This window comes from Onychostoma macrolepis, chromosome 22 (assembly GCF_012432095.1).
Source record: "Onychostoma macrolepis isolate SWU-2019 chromosome 22, ASM1243209v1, whole genome shotgun sequence".
Lineage (NCBI taxonomy): Eukaryota > Metazoa > Chordata > Actinopteri > Cypriniformes > Cyprinidae > Onychostoma > Onychostoma macrolepis.
Window position 1 is genome coordinate 32,244,039 of NC_081176.1, and position 19,436 is coordinate 32,263,474.

Here is a 19,436-nt window from a genome sequence, read left to right on the forward strand (position 1 = left end):
TATCTATATGTGTGTATCAGTCTGTTTTATTCTATAATGCATGAATGAAAAGGGCACGTGGGGCAGATTCCTTTCATATATAGAAAAATAATACTTTAATCTTTTAACTCTCGAGTCACAACAGACTCCTCACTGAAAAAAAAAAAAAAAATCTGTTGGATTAACATAAAAAATATATATATATATCAGTGATTTAACACGATTTTTGTTTAAATGAAAGCTTTATGCACTATATGCAGTGGTGATTCAATAAATTAAACAAAACTATGATAAAATCTATGATAAAAGCAGATAAAAATTAATAACATATTAAAAAAGCTTTAGCCAACTATAAGCTGCTTGGTAACACTTTATTTTGATGGTCCTTTTGAACATTCTGTTGACACTAAGTAATGTTGCAACTACATGTCAACAAACTCTCATAAGAGTATTAGTAGACTGTCTGCTTCATATCTACTAACTCCTTATTGTGTTGGTCTCCCAACAGATATTCTACTGACTATAAGTAACTTTGCAAGAACGTGTCAACTTAATCAAACCCTAACCCTACCAGTCAACTAATACACTACTAACACTCTAATGAGAGTCAGTAGAAATGTAGGTGCAACGTTACTTATAGTCAATAGAATGTGTTAAAGGGACCATCAAAATAAAGTGAAACCAGCTGCTTTTTTAAAATAAATAAAAGCATTTTAGCAACCTTAATATTGTACATTATTAAAAGCAAAGGCAATAAACAAAGACTGGTACTGTTTTTTGTCTACAGTACACAACAATCCATACAAATTACAAATAGACAGAGAGGCATGATATAATAATACTTCATCCCCCCTCCCCCCCAAAAAAATATATTTTTAAATTACTTGCTTAACGTAATACAATAAGAACAATGACAGCATAACTAAAGTAAAATAAAAAATAAATTCCTAAATTTTTTAAGAAAGACTTTCTTTGAAAGTGAGCTGATTTTAAAGCTCCACCATTATACTCCTCAAATGAATACTTCAAGGGATAGTTCACCCAAAAATGAAAATTCTGGTATCATTTTCTCACCCTCAAGTTGTTCCAAACCTGTATAAATTTCTTTGTTCTGCTGAACACAAAGGAAGATATTTTTAAGAATGCTTATAACTGAACAGTTTTGAGGCAGCATTGACTTCCATAGTATTTTTTCCTACTATATGGAAATCAGTGCTGCCCCAAAGCTGTTTGGCCTCATATCTTCCTTCGTGTTCAGTAGAACAAAGAAATTTATACACGTTTGTAACAACTTGAGGGTGAGTAACTGATACCAGAAATGTAAACTTGGAATATTATGAGAACCAGTTATGGTCAACAAAGACTTACAACAAAGATTACAGACAACGGACCTTGACAACGGCCAACAATGATAACGCCCGGGTTCAGTTTCTCATACTGACGCAAAATTTAATCCAGTCGACATACAAAGAAAAAGATTGCACACAGTTTGAAAAACGTTAATATATATGATAATTTTCAGACGCGGCTAAAGCTAGTGTTAACGTTAGCTAAACTGAGCATTAGCACAAACGTTGCTTTTAAAACAATGTTGTTTGATATGACAAGTACATAAAACCTAAATGAATATGTGCACATTCAAATGCTGAATGACTCTAAATTGAATTTTAGATTCATGTTTTAATTACCTCCGTCTAGAGCTCAGATCCCATCCACAGCGAGAGACAAAATGGCAGGGTTTCTGAAGAAAACATAACTACTTTATTTAGCTTCAACATGACTAATTCTATATGATTGAACACCCTTACAGAATAAATACATGGTACATGATTAAAATATGTTTAGATGAGAAACATAAATTAATCGTGTAGGAAATAAATATGAAATGCATATTTAAAAGTTCAACAAGCTCCCCATTGCCATTATTCAGTACTCAAGTGAAAGATGAACATTAAAGGGAGGTTGAGACAGTAAAGGTGTTTCTGTCGGAGCAGTGTGAGATTTTCAGAAACAGTTTTTATTGCTGTTGTGTTTCAGTCTGTGTGAGAATGAATCTCCTGAACCCAGCTGTGTGTCCATGAAGAGTGACGCGTCAATGACTCGACCAATTGAATTCAGCTCAGGAGACTCATCTGCTGATCGGAGGTGTTGTTTAGTTTACAGTATGAGAAATATATATATAAGATATTTTTAATTATTTACTGATGTGTATGGTTTCACTTTATTTTGATGGTCCCTTTAACACATTCTATTGACTATAAGTAACGTTGCACCTACATTTCTACTGACTCTCATTAGAGTGTTAGTAGTGTATTAGTTGACTGGTAGGGTTAGGGTTTGATTAAGTTGACACGTTCTTGCAAAGTTACTTATAGTCAGTAGAATATCTGTTGGGAGACCAACACAATAAGGAGTTAGTAGATATGAAGCAGACAGTCTACTAATACTCTTATGAGAGTTTGTTGACATGTAGTTGGAACATTACTTAGTGTCAACAGAATGTTCAAAAGGGACCATCAAAATAAAGTGTTACCAAGTGTATTAAATACATTAATACACATTTACAAAAATATTCAATATTTGTTTAACTACAGTCAAAAACATGAAGGACCAGAATCACATTCAGCAAAGAAGAACTTAGACTCCATTTTCAAGGTTGGTTTTATGTTTGTTTGTATGTATGTGTGTCCATCCCAACACAATAACCCTCTGGGTAAAAGTATTAATAAATGGGGAAATCTGTGAAATCCTCTCTGTAATAGTCACATTTACTTTCCTACATGTCTGATAATTTGTAGGCCAGTATAAAGCAGATCAATGATCACTAAAGTAGAGAAGCTGAATCCATATGTAACCTGACTGCTGCACAAAGATGAACATCAATCTAGCAAACAGCCAATCCAGTCAAACTCCCTCTTTTAACCTCAGTATCTGTAGACGCTGATGTTTGAGCAAACAGTGGAAGTTATTAACAGGTGTGATATAATTCAGTGATGTTTATTCATGCCTTTGACTAAACTACAAAAAGAAATTCAGGCTTGACTCTTGTGTGTTGTTCCTTTGGTTCACTTTCTCTGTGACTGAATGGAGGTTCATTGTTTGAATATTCACTATGATTTCAGGAGCTTGAGCACAAAATCATCTCTGAGTTGAAAAGTTTTAAGAGACTACTGAGTCCAGATTACCCAGAATGCTCTGAAAGAGACCGCTATGATGACGAGGGTCATAACAGAGTCAGAGAGGGGCTTCTGAAGATCACACTGTTGATCCTGAGGAAGATGAACCAGACAGACCTCGCTAAAACACTACAGACCAGTAAGAGCTCTGATCAGCAGATTATAGCCTGTGTTTTTATTATGAATCTTCTGTCACTAATGTTCCTGAATCTCACGACACAATCTAATATCTAACATATCAAACATAAAAATACATTTCTAAAATATTGCTCTTCCAATAACAACAATTATTTCCTTTGCTCAGAACTGATGCCTGTGTATCAACAAAAACTCAGATCCAGACTACAGGATAAATATCAGAGAATCAGTGAAGGAATGTCCAATCATGGAGACTCAACACGTCTGAATGAGATCTACACAGAGCTGTACATCACAGAGGGAGGCAGTGGAGAGGTCAATAATGAACATGAGGTGAGACAGATTGAGACAGTGTCCAGGAGACCAGAGACACAGGAGACACCAATCAACTGCAACGACATATTTAAACCCTCACCTGGACGAGACAAACCCATCAGAACTGTGCTGACTAAAGGAGTCGCTGGAATTGGAAAAACAGTCTCTGTGCAGAAGTTCATCCTGGACTGGGCCGAAGGAAAAGCCAATCAGGACGTTCATTTCATATTTCCACTTCCTTTCAGGGAGCTGAACCTGATACAGAAAAATCTCAGTCTTGTGGATCTTCTGAACCACCTTCACACAGAAACCAAAGAATTTAATTCAGCAGTTTATGATGAGTACAAAGTCATGTTCATATTTGATGGTCTGGATGAGTGTCGACTACGTCTAGATTTCCAAAACAATCGTAGCTTGTCTGATGTAACAGAATCAGCCTCAGTGGATGTGCTGCTGACCAACCTCATCAAGGGGAACCTACTTCCTTCTGCTCTCCTCTGGATCACCTCTCGACCAGCAGCAGCCAATCAGATCCCTCCTGAGTGTGTCCACCAGGTCACAGAGGTACGAGGATTCAACGACCCTCAGAAGGAGGAATATTTCAGGAAGAGAATAAATGATCCGAGTCTGGCTGATAGGATCGTCACACACATCCGATCATCAAGAAGTCTGTTCATCATGTGTCACATCCCAGTCTTCTGCTGGATTTCAGCCGCTGTTCTGGAGAGGATGATGGGTAAAGCAGAGCGTGCAGAGGTCCCCAAGACTCTCACACAGATGTTCACACACTTCCTGATCTTTCAGACCAAACTGAAGACACAGAAGTATGATGGGAAATATGACATCGACTCTGATCAGGCTAGAAAGACTATTCTGTCTCTAGGAAAACTGGCTTTTGAACAGCTGGAAAAAGGGAACCTGATCTTCTATGAGGAGGACCTGAAAGAGAGCGGCATTGATGTCAGAGAAGTGTCCGTGTACTCAGGAGTTTGTACCCAGATCTTCAGAGAGGAGTCTGGACTGCAGCTGGGGAAGGTGTACAGCTTTGTTCATCTGAGTATTCAGGAGTTTCTTGCTGCTTTATTCAAGCTGCTGTCCTTTTCTGAACAAAACACAGGACTGAAGAATGAGTTCAGGTCACCAATGACCAGTTTACTGAAGAGAGAAGTGGACAAGGCCTTACAGAGTGAGAACGGACACTGGGACCTTTTCCTCCGGTTCCTTCTAGGTCTCTCACTAGAGTCTAATCAGACTCTCTTACAAGGCCTCCTGAGAAAGACAGTAAGCAGCTCTCAGATCAATCAGGAAACAGCTGAATACATCAAACAGAAGATCAGAGAGAATCGCTCTCCAGAGAAATCCATCAATCTGTTCCACTGTCTGAATGAACTGAATGATCGTTCACTGGAGCAGGAGATACAAACATACCTGAGCAGAACAGATGACAGTCGTCTCTCTGGAGTCTCTCTGTCTGCTGCTCAGTGGTCGGCTCTGGTGTTTGTGCTGCTGAACTCAGAAGAAGAGCTGGATGAGTTTATACTGTGGAAATATGATCGATCAGAAGAATGTCTCCTGAGGCTGCTGCCAGTGATCAAAGCATCTAGAAAGATTGAGTGAGTATTTTACACTGTCTTTGTTTTATTGACTTTATTGTGTACAGCAGGCCTGTGTTTCTCTACACTGTTTCTGTATATTTTGAGGTTTTTCTTATTTGACACTCAGCTAACATCACAGAGCGCTCTACTAATGACCTGAAGTGTTGAATCAAGTGTGTTTGATAAGAGAGATTCATCCAAACTGTGCAAAGTTGAGGTGCGTGTGTGCGTGTGTGTGTGTGCGCGCGCGTGTGAGTGTGTGTGCGCGTGTGAGTGCGTGAGTGTGTGTGTGTGCGCGTGTGAGTGCATGAGTACGTGAGTGTGTGTGTGTGTGTGTGTGTGTGCCCGTGTGAGTGCGTGAGTGTGTGCGCGTGTGAGTGCATGAGTGTGTGTGTGTGCGCGTGTGAGTGCATGAGTGTGTGTGTGTGTGTGTGTGTGCGCGTGTGAGTGCATGAGTGCATGTGTGTGTGTGTGTGTGGCCGCGCAGAAGAAATAATGTGCCGCGTAGAAGCAAAAATGAATTGTGAAAGTCATTTGATTGAATTCTAGAAAAAGTGAAAGAGCTGCAATGCTCGGGCAAACCGCTATAGAGCTGCTGCCGCTGTAGAGTCAGAAGCGGTGAATGCGGTTTACAGGTTTCATAGAAAGAGAATGAGTCGCTGTAGAAACCGAATACTTCAATGTTTGCTGAATAAACAGCTCAAATCGAGAGCCAGCGTCACGTCCTCATGTATTAAAGAAGAGTGGCTTGATTAAGTGCTGGAAATAGAGGAGGATGGGCGCAGAACGATAACAAAACTCAGAGACATTTACAGTCGCACACAGCTGTATTGTGCAAACTGTTCATAGCGATGTTTAGATAACTAGATAATAATTCATATGTTCACGTTTTTTGAAAATACCCAGCAAGCGATCGCATCCCCGGATGGTCTACTATTTCAGGCAGATTTTTGAAGTGTGGATCCGTGCACCTCTAACGGCTAATATTGCCCACAATCCATTGCGCTTTAACAAAGTATTTAGTTCAGAACTACAAACACGGATAATAAGTATTAAAAAACTACAAACATGACGGATGTGTGCGACGGACGGTTATATGAGGGGTACCAGCAAGCTATTTTGCGTTTAAAAGATGTCTAATAGCCGTTCAATCACAGCCCTGACGTCTAGACTAAAACAAGACTGAATTTGGGCTGTCAGTGAACATTTAATAGACGTCTAATAATATCCCAAGAATAAACTAGACATCAAATAGACAGCTAAAGAATGCCTTCAGATATACATCTAATAGACAACAAAATGGCAATCCATCCAAACAAATTAAATATACAGCTTTTATTAAGAAAAATAAACATTTTTAACAACTAAAAATAAAATATTTTAAATAATTTATGATATTTAAAAGAAAAAGAGCATGTTATCACACTTAACATTAAAACATTCTGGATAAATGACAACATAAAAAAAGATTAACCCTTTTGTTGGTTTACTTATTTTAACAAATAAAACAACCAACAGTGAACTTAAAGGAAGTTATTAATTATTGGTTTTATTTCTTGTTTAAAATGCTTCCCAGCTGCGTTCCTCAAGTTCAGCTCTGTTGCTGCCGGGAAGCTGGTTATACAATACAATACAAGTTTATTTGTATAGCACATTTAAAAAACCACTGGTGTTGACCAAAGTGCTTTACAATTAAAAAAGACAGGCAAACACACAGCATTAAAGCACTAGAAAGACAATTGAATTATGAACCTAAAATAAAATTAAAACAAAGTAGAGGAGAAATGCTGGAATCAAAAATAGCAATGCCAATGAGAATCAGGGAATATTGAAAGCCACGGAAAAAAGGTAAGTTTTCAAAGCAGATTTAAAAATTGACAAAGTTTGAGCGGATCTAATGTAGGCTGGAAGGCTATTCCATAACTTAGGACCGATGACCGCAAATGCGCGATCACTCCTGTTTTTAAGTCTGGTTCTAGGAACATATAGTAAATCAGAGTCCCTAGATCTAAGTAATCTAGATTTTATTTATTTATTTTTAAGATGAGGCAGAACAGAAGCATGTTTAAGACAGTCGGGTACGGTCCCAGTACAGAGACATTTGCTGATGACAGACAACAAATCAGGGCCGATAACATGCTTATGTGTAGTTCCAGTAGAAGGTACAGAAAGTAAGATTGGCAAATGATCTGACATGCCTGAGTCTAAGATGTTAATGTCCAATACAGGCAAACCACGTGATAAAATTAAATCCAGAGTATGACCCTGAATATGAGTGGGGCCAGACACCCACTGATCAAAATCAAATGAGTCAATGAGACTTCGAAACTCTTTTGAGAGTGGTTTAGAGTCACAGCATACATGGATATTAACATCTCCCAGGATTATGATTTTGTCACGGCTAGTAACAATATCCCCCAGAAACTCAGCAAACTCGTTGAGAACATCTTTGTTTGGCGGGCGATAGATCAAGGCAAACACCACTGAGTAGTTCGGCTGAAACAACAGCACTTCAAAAGTGCAACGAGGGCTAGTTTTTAAACAGCGGCAGAGAGAGTTTTTAAACACTGTTATCACAGCATCTGCCAAATAAGAGAAAACATTAGCATAAGAAAAGCTTTTTTGACAATGTTTTACTTTAATTACTCTAATTGTGACACGGAGTCATTCTCTTTTGCTTGGATGTCTACTAAAAACAAAAAGGAGATATATATTGTGTATCACCATTCAGTGTATTAAAAAAAGAGAGAAGCTCTCTGGTGAATGTTGTGTTTTATAAACATACCTCTAATGATCGAGAACAGTGCAGTCTTTTCAAAAGCCTCTTTCTGCAGCAGACCACCTCCTTCATGTTGAATTTGGACACGAGGGAATTTTTTGAAACCCTAAAATATAATACAGATTGAGGGGGTTAAAGGGCATGTTGCAGGTTAGAGACCCCAGTGAGTCGATGTATAGAAAAATAATGTAGGAACTAGATTTTCTTTAAAATATACTTTAAAATACGCTATTAAGGCTTCTGGAGTTGTTTTTGTGAGAGAATTTAACTTCCGCATCTGAAAACTGCCAAAACCGGGTCTTAGAGGAGAATGTGACCCCCACACTTGATGTGCAGTGTCTGACTCTGCTCCCAGGCTTTGAGGCTCGCTGTCTGAACCCATGAGCTACAGATGCCTGTATGCACTTCAGACAGCAGCACAGACCTCTCCAGGCCAGAAGACACATGTGTGTTTAGAGATCAATTATTACTCTGATCTGCTCCCTTCACTAATGTCATGGTTCCTAAACATGATAACAAACAATACAGATAAATAATGAACACATGTAAGAATGAAAACACAGATACAAGACCAAGCAGGAATGTTCTTTATGGTTTGTTGTTCGGCCGCTGCGCTCCGGCTGGTAAACTTCATCTCCTCCTAGAGCTTTCAAGCTAGAACCACCAAACTCAGCCCAGCTCTTCAGACCGGTCTGACTCGAGCTGCTATATCTCTTCAGACTGATCGGACTTACAGTTTTCATAAAAATGAAGATTAAAAATCATAAAAATCCCATAGACTTACATTGACGGAATGTTCAGATGAGCCAAGACTATTCAAACTCCAACTGTCAAAATTCAAATGTAAACAAACTGAAGCCAATTACACTCAATCAAGCTTCCCTTCTATGTATTATTTCTAATTCATTCAAACACCTTGCAATCACTGTTGGCTTTGCTTACATTATTGAATATCATACATCTCACAAGTTTTTCTGCCAAAAAACCACATGTATCCAAATTCAAGGTTATTTGGGCTAGAAGTGGGTTACACACAGCCAGACTATGTCGGGTCTATAGTTAACAGAGACGGTGAAATGACGGCTGTTGCTTGCTGGGTATTTAACTTACAGATCTCAGTTTAAGTTTTGCTTCAGTTTTCTATTCTATTCTATTCTATTCTATTCTATTCTATCAATTTAAATGCTTTAGTTTGTTTTGATATTATATTATGTTTGGCCTATATTATAAACCTAATAAATAACTGACCTTGTTTTTTAATGGAGTCTCTTGCTCATCAAGGCTTTATTTATTTCAAAAATACAGAAAAGAACAGTGATATTGTGAAATATTATTGCAATATCTAATATTGGTTTCCTATTTTAATACCTATATTTTATAATATAATTTATTGCTGTGATCAAAGCTGAATTTTCAGCATCATTACTCCATTCTTCAGTGTCACATGATCCTTCAGAAATCACTCTAATATGCTGATTTATTATCAGTGTTGCTTTTTATATGCAATATTATATATATATATATATATATATATATATATATATTATATGCGGATTTACAGTGAAACTGTTGTGCTTAATATTTTTGGAACCTGTTACTTTTTTCTTTGATTCTTTGATTAATAAAAAGTTAAAAAGAACAGCATTTCCAGCATTCTTAATATTGAACTCTCAAAGTGCACCAGATAGACGAATTTAACTTTAAAATGTACATAATTTCTTAAACGAGACCATGCCCTCAGATCCCCCAGACAGAACAAGCAAAGTGATGTGGTTGTGTATGGTTTAGGAATAGGGGAGAGTCTTTACATTGGTCAAATTTAGGCCAACTCCAATATTTTTTAAACATTTAAAAATGACTAGGAGCTCGGGAGGTGCTCATAAAGGCAGTGGTTTACAATTGTGGTCCTGGGGACCCATAGCACTGCACACTTTGTATGTCTCTCTTGTTAAACACACTTGATTCAGATAATCAGCTCCTTAGGAAAGAGCTCCATGAACTAAACTAAGCTTGTGTCAGTAAAGAGAGATGTATAAAATGTGCAGTGCTGTGTGTCCCCAGGTCCAGAATTGAAAACCACTATCATAAGGTACTCTGCTCAGCTCGTAATTTTTCTCATAACAAGACCATATGAACATCAACGATTTCAACAAAATTCCTCCTGACGGGAAAAACTAAATCTCTCACAGGCTCTGGAATTAGACTATTAATTGATATCTATCTAGCTATGAGTAACTGAATTGTGAAATCCAACTAGAGATGCATCTATCCGATACTCAGGATCGGTATCGGCTCCGATACTGGCATTTTCTGCCGGATCGAGTATCGGTCAGAGGAGACCAATCCAAATCCATTATTGTGCGTGTACTATTCTGTGCTATTTTTAAGCCCCACGAAAGGCACAAAACATTATTAAGCACCATAAAGTTTTGTGCACTATATTTCAAGTGTTCAGTGTGAGGTACAGATGAGTATTTAAAAAAAAAAAAAAATTGAGTTATAAATATAATTATTTATTGTAGTTATACGAAACACATTTAGTTTATTTAGTTAGATTTTTCTTTTTAAATAAAATAACGAAAAAATAAAGTGTGATAATACTATTAGATTTTAAAATAAAAAGGGAGTATTAATTACAAATACAATTTTTTTTATATTAAACTTAAAAATAAAATGCTAAAATTTACTTTTTTATATATGAATTTTCAAACTTAAATTTTACATTTTTTAATTAGAGATCATTTCAATCAGTCTATTAGTATAATAAGACATTTAGGCTGTTACCAAACAAATGAAATCAGTATCAACAAAATTCATCTTTGCAATGTAGAGGAAACACAGAAACTGCATCTGAAGTGGAATAGATATATTTACCCACTGTTTAATGCAGCTCTGAGGGACATGGGATGCTTTAATCTGCAGTTACAAATGAATAAATAATGTTTTGATTCATAAAACGTTGAATACTGATATTTAAAATTATTTTAAAAATAAAAAATACTGTAAATGTGAAACTAAAACCGCCAGTAGGTTACAGCAAGTCACTGTTAATGAGCGAGTCATTGCGACTGAACCGAATCATTTAAACAGTTGATTCATTCAGGCACGAAACACCGTCATGTTGCTCAGAGACGCAAAACAGTGCTGTGGCTGTGTGTGGAGTGATTTTTGTTGGTGAAACAAAGCAAAAACAGGAAATATGGTGTCTAAAACGTAAGTCTCTTAATGTTAACTTCTTGTTTATTGAACTGTTATTAAATCACATTTGTAATCATGATGGTTTTTGGAGCAAAAAAAAAAACGGTGCTCGATCTTCGTGTGATATTGTTTAACTATATGAAATTATATAAATATATACATTTTCCTCCCCCATATCTTGAGTTTTCTGATCATTCTTCATGCATTAATACTGAATCATGCAGTGAAAGAACGCGCTCGTTCGTGCGCTAGTCTTTACGTAATGTATGCTGCACTCTGTAGTGTGTTTTGTTTGATTCTTGCAATATACTTGTTAAAACAACAATTACGACATTATCGCAAACGATATATATCGCACACCCCTATAAAAAAGGCTGTATCATAAAGAAAGGCAGTTATTATTGTTTCTGGTATTGACTTTTTCAAGTTACTTGTCTGATTGAGGAAGTAAATTTCTCTTTCACTTGCCCGTCCAAAACATGCACTTGTCCCGGACAAGCGTTAATGTCGAGCCCTGCTACACACCAATATCTCTTTCCTTTGTGCTTTGAACATTTCTATGTGTAGCGCTCCGTGTTGCTTCAAGCACATCATTCTGCGCACGCGCTGCACATTTGTGTCGCTACCACTGATCTATATACCATGTTTTTTTTGGTTATATCTTTTTATTTTACGGCGTGTATTTGTGAGAATGATGAGGCTACGTTTAGCACACACCACATAATGCTGTGCATTTCAAGGCACTTCAGTAGACCTTTCATGTTACCTATGTTTTGTCCATGTTAAAATTATTTTTTATATATAAATAGAAAAGTATGACAGGCTTTTACTCTAGTCTTTATCACTTTATTAAGATTAAGCAAAACAAAACGACAAATGTTTACTTTCACAAGCTGTCACGTATAGGCTTGTAGTAAGCTGTCTCTTGCCTGGAGACTCAATCAGGTAACAAAAACTGTCGGGAAACGACACCTCTGGTCATTTCGTTGGGTCGTTTGTCCAGTCACAGATACCGTACGGACAGTCCGACACAATACGGCTCAGTTTCTCGACGTATCGTGCTCAGTCGAGCAGCAGAAATGATTTTATGTACACCATTCTGGGTCAACACCATGCTTCTCCAATGAGGGGGAAAGGTTCGTTTTCCCCCTCGCTGACTCCGCCCACACAGCTACGACACGACACCGACCAAGTCTATATGAAAGCAAATAGACATATGATTATAACTAAATATTTTCTGTATGTGTTTTGTATACAGCTCATGGTATTTTTATAACAATAAAGGATGTTGATGACATACAACGAGTCTGCCTATTATAATCAAAATCAACTATAGATCACAATCTGAAGTTATTAGAAGCACTCGATGATGGTTTAAAGTGACTTATAAACAAACACATTAATAATTTCATCAATTTTCAAGTGTAGCTTGATGCTAATTGTACCTCTAATTATATTATAGGATATTCTTGTAAGTATTAAAGATATTTGTGTTTCTGGTGTAGAACCAAACTTTATTTATCAAAATGTAATGCTGTATATTGAGCAGCGGACGATGTTAAATCCATATACGAGATACACATCTGAGGAAAAATACATTGTTGGTCAGCGCCACAGAGCGTGCAGGCGTGAATCAGCACAAGGTGAACAATCGTTTCTCGCTCAGTGTGAAAGCACCGTCGACGGCGATTCGCATTGCGCTCTGTGTGGAACGGCCTTAATTTCACTAAAATGTTTCACTAAATGTTTAGATTTTATCAAATTATTGTGCACCCATGCTTTTTCTAGAGTATCTTTTGCTGCTGAATTATCCAGTAATCTAGTTTATAATAGTATTTTTGTCATAGATTATGATTATATATTTTTTCATTTGTTATTTTTCATTAAAATGAAGTTGTCCATTTAGCAGATTGTGTTTAACACACAAAAGAGCGATGATCAGGTCAACACACAGAAGTATAGAAATTCTACATTGATTTTTTTTATTTTTAAACTGCACTGATATTGGATCCGTATCGGCAGATACTCAGAGTTTTTGGGATCGGATCGGTTCTGAAAAATTGGTATCATTGCATCCCTAAATCCAACCCTGTGGATTACCTGTCTCTCCTCCAGAGCCTTTAGTCGTGTGGGTCCAGGAAGGCTGCTTATATGTCTGGATACCGCTGCACAAATCTTTCAACCATGAGAAATGCAGTTCCAGCATGTCTTCAAATCCAGGACAACAGAATGGTCAGGATGACCTGAAACATATAACCTACTGAAATCAGTTTAAATGTATTTAGTCTTGCCTGAGTGATGCTGAAACAACCAGGTTTAGTCTTTCACCCAGGATTCGCTGCTTGCTATGGAACAGTCTTCATGATGAATGATCTCTTGATCCTGGATCCTTGCAGCCATCCACTTGGAGATGGTTTGGATGATGTGTGGTTGTGTCTAAAGGGTAATGAATCAACGTTACTAAAATACTGATAGCAGCACTATTGATCCTGTAGCTTATATCCATTTTTTCAGTACTGAACAAGTCAGGAACCAAAGTAGTACCAGTTCTTGAAACCCATCTCTACTTGTAATAGTTGTCTTGTTGCTGCTGCCCAGACTGTCTCTCCACCTGATGATTAAAAAAAAACAAAAAACTTAGTTTTACAGCAATGAATAAAACATTTATAATACTAGGTGGTAACAAATGAGCAACTTTTCTTACAAGCAACTCACTGAATCATTGACTCAACTGGTGGCAGTCAGGACCTAAAAAAAAGTGAACCATTTGTTTATTAAATATTTGTTGAAACTATCAGATCTATTTGAGAATGAAACTAGCATAAAAAGCATGCATGTAAAAAACACCATTAACACCATTAACGAGCAGACGACACAATTTACAGGCCTGTCACTTGAGGGGGAAAGGCGCAATTATTAATCCCACAGACACTGAACATGATTTCGGCAGCCTCGGTCTAATTAATGACGGACACGCGCACTCTTGCAGTACTCAGACAGTGACGCGCGCTGCTGGTTTAAATGTTAATTTGTCCTGTGCCCTCTTTCAATAAATCTCATTCTCAGTCATTCACAAACATGTCATTAACAATGATCACCATTTGCTAAGCAAACTATTTGGTTTTTGTTTTGTCCTTAATTTGATGACAAATATTATATGTCTAGAAATAATAATTAGTCATGTCATCTTTTAAAATGCTTGATGAATTAAGTATAATTCCCAAAATATAGGCTATCCAAATGGTATCTTAAAGGGTTAGTTCGCCCATTTAAGACATGAAGTTGTATGCAATCCTTACCAGCACTATAGTGCATACACACTGACCCACCCTTTAGTCACCTCCTGGTCAGAGTTCTGGCTGCTGGAAGTTTTCAAGATAGTACTCGGTTAGTTTCCGGGCCTCAAAACTGTGCGTTTTTACGTGAAAAAATGATTTGCGTTTCAAAGCTTGATTAATTTACATCACAAAAAACACGCCTGACAAAATTCATACCTCAGTTTTAATCGGCACTATTTTCTTTCCATTTCTATCAATCCGCGCTGCTGTCTTCCAGCGGCCAGAACTCTGACCAGGGAGGTGACTAAAGGGTGGGTCAGTGTGTATGCACTATAGTGCTGGTAAGGATTGCATACAACTTCATGTCTTAAATTGGCGAACTAACCCTTTAACATAATAATACATGTAGTGCAATAATATGAAAAGTTATCTGAAGACCAGCTGACCACGTCGCTACAATCAGAGGTGTCAAGTAACGAAGTACAAATACTTCATTACCTTACTTAAGTAGAAATTTTGGGTATCTATACTTTACTGGAGTAATTATTTTTCAGCCGACTTTTTACTTCTACTCCTTACATTTTCACGCAATTATCTGTACTTTCTACTCCTTACATTTTCACGCAATTATCTGTACTTTCTACTCCTTATATTAAAAAAATAGCCTCGTTACTCCTATTTCATTTCAGCTTGTTTTCATTCCGGCTTGTCATCGTTCAAAAAAAAACAAAAACCTATCCGGATAAATCGCGCCATCCGGAGAGAGTGAATCTGATTGTGGTTGGATGAGAGGTATAAACATATACCATTCCGACACCCTATTGGTTTGTACCTGCACATGACACAAATCACCTCACATTCCAGCAAGGACACAGTGTTGGGGTCGTTACTCAAAAAAGATTATTTCTTAAAAGTTATTATTTCTCCACTACTGGCTCATTTATCAAACAGGTGCTTTCTCTTCTCCTCCGCAAATTAAGCTACAGTAAGTAGTTCGGTAGACGTTTGAATAAATTAGCGATTGCGATTGACAATGTTGTGATAAGTAGGCTATACTAACTTTGTAACTCGTTACCCCCAACACTGGACACAGCAGACGTATGTAGCCAAGTACGAAGATGTCCTTCTCAGAGACTCAAGAAGAGAACTCGAGCGGAATGTAACTGTTGTAGATTAATTACTCTGTTGTTGTACATACAGCATTGAGTCCAAAGTGTTTGTTACATCTTCTAGTTAAATGTGACTGTTGCCATTAGCTTTAGAATTGAGCATAGTACAAACCAGGAAGGTATCAGGATTGAGTTTATTAATCGATTAATCATTAATTTTGACAGCACTAATGTTTATTGTATATAGGCATGGGCGTAACCACCATATACTTTGGGGGGGACGTAAACGCCGGCTTGCGGCATCGTTTGAAAAAACCGCTCAGTCCGACTGTAACTGGTGCTTAAATGAAATGAAGGTAGGAGCTAAAACAAAGAAGCAGGACCGGACGAACAGGCGGACATTCGCCTTTTTTTTCAGACGGTAACAGAGGCGCGGGAAGTGGGGCTGTCACTGTTTTTTTCTGTGGGCAACTGTTTAATTGTTGGGAATAAAAAAAAAAAAAATCGGAGTGTCTAAGTGCCAATATCCATGTTGTTGACAGAGGCTATTTACATTAATTCCACCCACAAACGTATTATTGGGATGGTCAAATTAGCAAAAGACGGTTATCATTCGTTAGATTCAGTGGTGCAGATGGTAAAGCGTGTGTTACGCTTCTTTTGACACGCTCGACCGGGGTTCGAATCTGCCTTTTGGCGAACTTTTTTTCTCCCTTTTTAAATTTCAAATCACATCAGAAAAGCATTTATTTTCCAATAAAAATGAAGTAAATAATCAAAAAGTTGAACATAAAGTATCGGGTAGGGTTAGGGTAGGTGTAGGGAGGGCTTTTGTCCTAATAATTTTAAATAAAATGTAAAAATGACACTCAATAAGTTATTGCATACTATTTTATAATGTATTACAATGCAGAGGTGCAGATAAGTGCCACTATTTGCAATAAGTAATGTTTATGGCGGGGGGGTTGTTCACATTTGGACCCCCCCAATATCTATACCATGGTTACGCCCTTGTATATAGGGGTGCACATAAGTGGTCCGCATGCGCTGCATAAATCAGTTCTGACAGCGCATTTGCGTACCGACATGGTTGACCATTTTAGACCGACAAACTGTACTGTATAAGATTTCTATTCAAACTGAAAGCATAATCTAGGCTACCTGCTGCCGTTTTCAAAGCAAAACTGTATGTGACATTTCATACACTGACGCGCATAATACTTACTCGCGGCAACCCGCCAAAATAAAAGCTCGCTGATTTTACGTTTGAAAATGATGAAAATTAAAATTAAAATAATGATAATAATAAAAATATTGACATTTTATTTTTAAGTTTACTATGAAATAATTGCATTTGTATTATCACACTTGATTATTTAGTTTTTTTTTAGTTAATTTGTATATATAAAAACAAACAAAAAAATAAATGAAGTGCAATAATATTATTATCATTATTATTAATTATTTTTTTTATAGTTATAGTTTATGGGTCACACTGCATGCCATGGCCTGTGTGAGGACCAAACCAAATCTCCAGGTTCTCATATGAGAACCAGGCTGAAAAACTTATGTGCACCCCTGATATTATATAGACAACCATACAAGGGTAATTGTTACTAAGCCTGCCCCGGGTACAGCAATTTTCTTGTCCGTTGCCCTCACAGATTCCTGCAGCTAAGTTTGGGTGTACATTTACATTCCAATAAAGGTTAATGATGACATTCCTCTGAAGTTTGACTTTCTGCACCATTACAATACTTATAGGCAACTAGTCATCATATCTTCCGCTCCATGAAACACGTTAATGCTCAGTAGTACACATATATGGTTCTTTAATGTATTTGCATTATACTAAAATGCGTTAATTTTTAATGGGCATATATGCGGCTGAAACAGGTAGCCTAGTGCAACCCAAATTTTTCAACATTAATATTTTAATATAACATTATAGTCATTATGGCCTTTAGAAAAATGTTTTTTTGAGGAGGTGGGGTAGTGCACAATAGGCCCCTGTGGCGCGACCTAAGCTTTTGTTCTTAATGGCATTTTTTTCCTTACATTACTTTTACTTTTATACTTTAAGTAGTTTTGAAACCAGTACTTTTACACTTTTACTTGAGTAAAAAGCTTGAGTTGATACTTCAACTTCTACAGAAGTCTTTTTAAACCCTAGTATCTGTACTTCTACCTGAGTAATGAATGTGAGTACTTTTGACACCAGTGCTGCTACAACGTTCTTCATGGGACTAACAAGCGCCATCTTTTGAGGACGTGCCCGCGACGTTTCTGGAACGTTAGCCAAGATTCTAAAAATGGAACTTTACCACGACGTCCTCACAGCGTTCTGTGTTTGCTGGGAGGTGGATACAGGACATGTTTTTATTGTATCAGACTTGAAAAGTTAAGAAGCTCACTCTCTGGTTCACTGAAATCCTTTTATTAGACTTGAGATCACTTTTTTGGACTATATTAAAGGACTACCCTGTGCACCTGTAACTGGCAACATGTAATGTTTGTCATCTGTTGGAAGGGATTTTTTTTTTGTAATTTACTTATATATTGGTTAATTATATTTGTTTTATTTCCTTTGTTATTGTTTATTTATTTATTTAATGTACTTTTTTCTGTTCATCTGAGTTAATATGAATGGGGGGATTGTGGAAGGGATTAATAACCGACAATATCCTACTGTTCACCTTGTTATCATTATTTCAATTTGTATTGTCACACAAAATATCAATAACAAAGATTTAAAGTATTTAAAGTTTTTCTCTTTCTCTCTGCAGGCTGTATAACTGCAGTATTGGAGAGGAAGGCTGTGCTGCTCTGATTTCAGCTCTGAGATCAAACCCCTCACACCTGACAGAACTGAATCTGAGCTGTAATAAACCAGGAGACTCAGGAGTGAAGCTGCTCTCTGCTCTACTGGAGGATCCACACTGTAAACTGAAGAAACTAGAGTGAGTGTTATTATATTACTGAACACAAGAACTGTGTGAAAATACTGCCAAACAAAAACATTTCATGTTAAAGGGATAGTTCACCCAAAAAAGAAAACTCTGTCGTCACTTTACTTATCTTCAAGTCATTTCAAAACAGTGTGACTTTCTTCTGTGGAACATAAGAGAAGATATTTTGAGAAATGTTTTTTGTCCACACAATGGAAAGCAATGATACCCAAACTACTGTGTTTCACAGAAGAAAGAAGGTCACACAGGTTAGGAGCGACATGCAGGGAAGTACATAAGTGGTGTGCAGCAAAGCTAGTATTTGTATCTGTAACAATCACAAAATTATTCGTGTCTGTATCTGTATTCGGATAAAACCAGAAGTAGGCGGAGCTTGAACCAGAACGTCGTACAGTTATACTTGATAAGACCATTATGTCTATGGTTTTACGCATTGAATTAATAAAGCATTAAAAAAATGTCTAAGGTTTTACAGCCTTTCTTTTTTTCTGTAGTTATCACTGAACAAATATGCCATGTTTGACTAAAATATATTTTTTAATGATTATAATGTTTATTTAAATATCTTCTTACAGTCGGAGCCGATACTCTTGTATAGGCAGTGCTTGAGATGCAGTGCGGTTATGCTTCAGGAACGCGAGTTCGAGTCCCATTTGGGGACCTTCGTGATCCGATAAATAAATATTTAGGTATCTTCCAATTAAAACAGTAAGGGTTCCTATGCAGTGGTAACACTTTACAGTAAGGTTCATTAGTTAACAACATTAGTAAACATGAACTAAGAATGAACAATACTTCTACAGCATTTATTAATCTTAGTTAATGTTAATTTCAGCATTTACTAATGCATTATTAAAATCACAAGTTGTGTTTGTTAACATGAATAAACAATGAACAACT

The 19,436-nt window shown here is 37.0% G+C and overlaps 1 protein-coding gene and 1 pseudogene across 1 annotated transcript in view; one reads left to right on the top strand and one right to left on the bottom strand.

Annotated features, from left to right (window-relative positions):
* Window positions 1-19,436, top strand: part of LOC131529977 (NACHT, LRR and PYD domains-containing protein 12-like) — a 274,625-nt pseudogene that overhangs the window by 242,855 nt on the left and 12,334 nt on the right.
* Window positions 1-19,436, bottom strand: part of LOC131529982 (NLR family CARD domain-containing protein 3-like) — a 257,033-nt gene that overhangs the window by 157,105 nt on the left and 80,492 nt on the right. The gene's annotated exons all lie outside the window — the stretch shown is intronic.